Source organism: Orycteropus afer, unplaced genomic scaffold (genome assembly GCF_000298275.1).
Source record: "Orycteropus afer afer isolate SDZICR_OR568_19922 unplaced genomic scaffold, OryAfe1.0 scaffold00037, whole genome shotgun sequence".
In the NCBI taxonomy this organism is placed as follows: Eukaryota; Metazoa; Chordata; class Mammalia; order Tubulidentata; family Orycteropodidae; genus Orycteropus; species Orycteropus afer.
In genome coordinates this window covers 11404789-11410984 of record NW_006921624.1, presented here as the reverse complement: position 1 = coordinate 11410984, position 6196 = coordinate 11404789, and positions in this window count along the sequence as shown.

Here is a 6196-nt window from a genome sequence, read left to right as displayed (position 1 = left end):
TAGATAAATAGATACATATAACTAAAGAGTATTAGTGGTTACCAAGTAGGTGGGAGGAGAAAAGGGGAAGTTTTTGTTTATGAAGCATTGAGTTTATGGTAATGGTGGTGGGATATTTTGGAAAAGGATAGCAATAATGGTGGCACAACATGAAAAATGTCATCGATGTTCCTGAGCCATAAATGTAGAAGCTGTTATGTTGGAGAATGTCTTGTTGCATATGTTTTCACAATAAAAGTAATATATATATATATGCTTGACTCCTGTCCCAAGTTCCTCTGAATTAGTATTGGGCATTGTTGTTGTTGTTGTTGTTATGTGCCGTCGAGTCGGCCCCGACTCATAGCGACCCCTCCTTGGGTTTCTGAGACAGTATCACTACAGAAGTAGGATTGCCCAACCTTCCTTCCGAAGAGTGGCTAGTGGGTTTGAACCGCCAGCCTTCTGGTTAGCAGTCAAGTGCTTTAGCCACTATGCTACCAGAGCTCCCGTATTGGGCATTAGGACTTCTTTTTAAGTTCTCAGAGTAAGTCTAATGTATAGCAAGGGCTAATATGATAGCAGATTTATTAGATGGAAGGAGCCAGTGCAGCTTTTGACTGCTTGGAGCAGAGCCCCTGATACCAAATTGCATCAAGCTATGATATGAGTACAAAATACTGTTGTGAAAAGCTTTTGAGACTTTGGGGTTATTGGATACAGAAATTTAACTACACTGACTAACGCAGGAATTGATAACAAAAGTGAAAATACAGTCACACACAAAAATATTTTTCTTTGGCTTAGTGATTGGTTAGCTAGGAGACTGGTATCAGAGGCTGGACAGATGAGGGACCATACTATATAAAGCATTTGGTAAAATAGCCATCTACAATAATATGCAAGGAAGAACATTTGATTGGAGGACTGTAGCTTTAGGGGAAGTGATTAGAAAAAAAACCACAGTGAGTAGTATATCATGACTTGTCTTGGCTGATGTTGGCAAGATATCCCAAGAAAAAGATGATCTTTGTAAAGAACTTACCAGTTAGGAAATACAAGAATTACAAAGAATTCAAAAATGTGAAGCACTGAAGAGTTGGAAAAGCCCACTGCTTCTAAATCTCAAAAAAGAAAACAAACCTTAAGCAGCAAGCGTCTAGTAAATGTTCTCAATTTAAAAAGAAAAAAAGAACAAGTGATTCAGCCCCTTCAGTTAAAATCTTTTTGAAAGAACCTTCTTTGATAAGGCTATTGTTCAAGATAACCTCAAAATTGCTGTCATTAATTGAAGAGGAGGCATGTGGGGAAGAGGGGGGGCATGTGGGAAGGAAGCAAGGAAAAGCCATTTAAGAACTCTGTCTGGGACATAGCTTTGGGTGTAGTCACTGGTACATGCAACTAACTGGAATCAAATAAGTCATAAACCCACCATGTTTTTTGAGGGAACAGTACTGCAGCCTGGTCCAAAATGCTGTGACTATTTGGCAAGCTTTAAAACAAACTTTGGACTGGCAACAGGCTACAAAGCATGAGTAGCCCCCAAACCAAAAAACCAAACCCATTGCCATCAAGTTCATTTCAACTCATGGTGTGACCTTATAGAAGGAGAGTAGAACTGGCTCATAGGGTTTCCAAGGCTGTGATCCTTATGAAGGAAACTTACCATGGAGAGGCTGGTGGGTTTGAAGTACAGCTCTTCAGTTAGCAGCCAAGAGCTTAACCCATTGCACCACTAGTGTTCCTCTGAGTATCCCCCAAGGAAAGTAAGTTCCTCTAGACCCACTTCAAATGTGGCCAAAGGGTAAAATGGGTAGAAAAGAACCTCTGAGGATGGAACCCCAAACCACAGAAAACAATGTTTGAGAGAGTCTCTGTCAAGAACAGAATCAGAGCTTGCCAATAAGTTCCCTTACCTCTCCACAGAGGCCCTTCACAATGTCTTCCCAGTGGGATTTCCAAGTTTCTGCAGTCCAGTAACTGCTGTGTGTCTGTCATTCTCCCCCTTTCTGAATAGGTACCCAGAACCTAAAGACCCACATAAGTACCTGATGGAGAAGATTACACACGAGCAAAACATCCTGTATTTTGGGGGGACTTTGGCTTATTTCCCTTGGGAAGAGGCTGAGTATATTCTACGAATGGGAAAAACAGTAAAATGTACATTCACTAACCAGAGAGGAGGACTGCAGTAGAAATAATGTGATGTGTTTTCCAAAACATGCTTCTTTCTCCTTCTGGGGACACAACTAGACAGTAATTCCCAACCTTCACCGCCGTTAATGGAACCAAAGGAATATGAGTGGAAGTTATGTAAGGTACTTCCCAGCCAGGTCTCTACACATTCTTTCTTCCATCACCTATAGCTGGATGCAAAGTATCCTGAGGAAGATTCGAAAGCTCTGGAGGACACTGGATCCTTTAGATGCAAGGAGCAAGGATCCTTGAATGACAACTTGGAGCACAGCTCCTGCTGCTCACCTGCATAGAATGTGACATGAATGAGAATAAATATACATTGAGTCAAGACAGTGAGATCAGAGAGCTATTTGTTACAGCAGCTGGCCTTTTCTACTATCCAATACAGTGACCCTAAGCTAATAAAAGGGGCTCTATGGAGCTCACTCAGAAGTTCTGAAATCCTTCCCTGCAGATCAGTGATATAGAAGATCAGATTTACATCATGTCGGAGAAATCCTAAGATGTCTGTGGACAAAGGCCTGGCTTCAACCCACTAAATAGAAGGGGAAAGGAGGAGTGAGCTGTAGTTGCAGTTTGTTAGGGCAAGAAACCGTTGATTGTTTCCCATGGCACACATGCCGGCCAAGTGAGAAATAGTGCTAAGTGAAGTCTTGGCAGTTCCTGTCCAATGGGTCTGTCTGGAGGAACAAGGAGAACTCAGCCAAAAGAGTCTGGAAGTGTACCCACGGAATGAGGTCAGAGCCTCAGAGACCTCCCAAAATAGAGTTTCAGAAGCTTAAGGTCAAGGAAACTGCAGAGAAGGGATCCAACATATGACCCCCAGGAGAATAAAAAATAGAAATATATAGATATAGATATATACATACATAAATATATGTATAAGCTTTAATCTTCTGCTAGGTCTGGAGTGTAAAAAATCATCCAGGGAAAAGAAATGGCCTATCTCCTTATCCTCCTCACCCCTTTAATCTGTAGGGGAGCAAACAGAAGCTAGATGTAGCATATTCCTCAGGGAGGTGAGGTTATACTGCAGTAACAAGTAACAGAAAAATCTCAATGACAACATAACAGAGTTTACTTCTTGCTCACGCTACAGTCCATCATGGATTGGCATGGGTACTCTGTTCGTCAGTTCACTCAAGCACACAGGCTGATGAAGGCTCTATCTTGATATGTCCTTCCAAGGAGACAGCATTGTATAAGCTATACACTGCACCACTCTATGATGGGAGTCCTTCTGTGTGCCTCAGTTGTACCTTTTTTAAAATGGGAGTTAATATTATGTAGCAGGAGAAAGAACACTAGATTGGAATTTCTCAAACTGTGTTTAAAGGAGTATGTGTGTGTGTGTGCATGTGTCATAGATTAGAATCACTTAATTTTTAAAATTGTCCTCCCCTAACATATAGCTTACTCAGCACGCTGATAAAGATCAGATTAAAACAACTCCCAACATTTCATGTTGTTGTTATCATTATTATACTCCTGTGAGAGTTGTCTGGGAAACCACATCATTTTGACTGGCATTGGTCAAACTTATCCTATTTATATCTGTTAGAATTTTTCAATTTTGAAATGTGATCACAAGCATCTTTTTTTTTTTTTTGGAGGTCAAATGACCACTAGAGGGAAGCAACCACCAGTCAGAGTTGTTTCTTTTGCAGACAGAAAATTAAATCTCTTGGCACATTTCTAAAGGTTTGGACAAAATGTCTATTTCTATCAGGAATTTGGGAGTCAAGAAAGCTGGTTAGTTAAGCTGTTTCACTGACTTCCAGCAAACTACTTTCAGGTTCTCTGGGCCTCAGTCTCTTTAGGCACAAAGTACAACCTTAGGACACATGAGTGACCTTTGTGTTTCTGTAGCTGCTTTTATAAGGCCCTTAAGGCTTCACTTTTTAAAACCTAACATCAGCCCCTCACTGAGTGTTAGGTGACTTTCTCTCCATTTAGACAGCTTGTCCCCAACCCTCATGAGAAACAGCACTCCTCTCCGAGCTGGAGAAGACTTAGAGACAACTTGGTACACCAAAGTTAACCCCAGTCCTCCGAGGTGCACAAAAACATCACAGTTAAATGCACCAGGGACCTTAATGAATGAAGATGATTTCATGTGAATCAACCAGTAACTCTTGTGATGTCAAAATGAACTCTTGAGATTAGAGAAGAATGAATGAATGAGGCAGTAGAGGGTAGATTAAAGCAGTAGTTCCATCATCAAAGTCAAAGTCCGCATTCCAATTGTTGATTTTTGATATATTATTTAGTCCCTCTGAGCTTCAGCTTCTTTATCTGTACAAAGGAGGTGAGGATACTTACTTTCTGAGGTAGAAAGAAGTGGTATGTGCATGGAACCAGATACGTTGTAGCACAAAAATGTTCATCTTAAAAAAGAAATAAATAAAGTAAAACCCAAAACCAAGTCAATTGTGACCTGTGGTGACACCGTGTGTCAGAGTAGAACTATACACCGTGGGGTTCTCAATGGCTGACTTTTCAGATGGCCCACCAAGGTTTTCTTCTGAGGAGTCTCTGGGTAGATTTGCACCTTCAGCCTTTAGGAGAGTAGCCAAACTTGTTAAGTTTGTACACTGCACAGGGCCTCCTAGAAAAGAGAAGGGTGAAAAAAGAGCAAAAACATTTTTGTGCCTACTATCTGGTACAGTAGAACAAATGAGAGCTTTGGAGCACATCAAAGCGGGGTTCAAATTCTAGCTCAATGACCAAATGCTTCTGTGACCTGGGACTTGCCACTAACCCTTACTGAACCTGTTTCTTATTTGAAAACCTAAGATATTGATGGCTACTTGTGTGATAGCTAAGTGAGGTGATCGAGGGTAGGAAGCAGCAGGTCATAGCTCACCGTGATTCCTGTTTATACACATCCAGCACTTTTCTAAATGCTTACAGATTAATACTAAAATACAATTTCACTGCCAACCACATGAAGTAAACATGTTATTTTTATTTTCATAGGTCAAGAGACTTGAATTTCAGTGACTTGCCCAAGAGCACATAAATTTTAAAACCTGAGTGTCTGATCTGCTTTCAGACAGAATTGTTTCCTTGTTCTACTGTCTTGTTAAGTCTTTAGTTCTGGTGTGGATCGGTTGACCCATACTGATTTCCAAAGCAACTGGCTAAGTTACCCTTAATAGATGCTGTTGACTTGGCAAAAAAACCAATGAACCCACCCGTTGCCGTCTAGCTGATTCAAACTCATGGCAACCTCACATGTTTCAGAGTGCAACGGCAGCATCGGGTTTTCAATGGCTGTAATCTTACAGAAGCAAATTGTCAAGTCTTTCTTCTATAGTACTGCTGGCTGGATTCGAACAGCCAAGCTTTGCCTCAGTCTTTGAGGGCCAGGGCACACCTTTCCCTCGCCCACCTTTCCACTTCGAATGTGTGCACTGACTGCATATACCCACTAGATGGGGCTACCATCCTAACTTTGGTGTGTTTTTGTTTCCATCTCTTGTGTGAATTACAAATTTACCTTCTACATCAACAGACCTAAATCTCGACATAAATCCCAGCTCGTGAGAATCATATACTTGCAAAGATTTTTTTAAAGGATTCTGGGTGAACTCTGGAAGCTTAGTTATCTTTCTTAAACATGCAGAACAGCCCTCTATAAATTCACCGGCTGAGGCCCCTCTGTGGTCATGAGCAATCACAGTGCTAGGAGTGTCTCTGCTCCAAGGTGACTTGAAAATTATTAGCAGATTTTTTCTGAATGCATATAGTTCGATGGGGTTGCAAGAGCCCACCAGCAATCCATGGCTTCTGCTTACTGCTCTGTGAAAGCAGACACGGACCATGGGCTCAGCTCACAGCTGATGGGAGGACAAAACGATCAGTCCAGAAGATTTGATGACTTCTTCCCCTCATGTTGTTGTTATTTGCCATAGAGTCGGCCCCGACTCCTAGTGACCCCTCCTTGGGTTTCCGAGGCAGTTATCACTACGGAAGTAGGATTGCCCAGCCTTCCTTCCGAGGAGTAGCTGGTGGG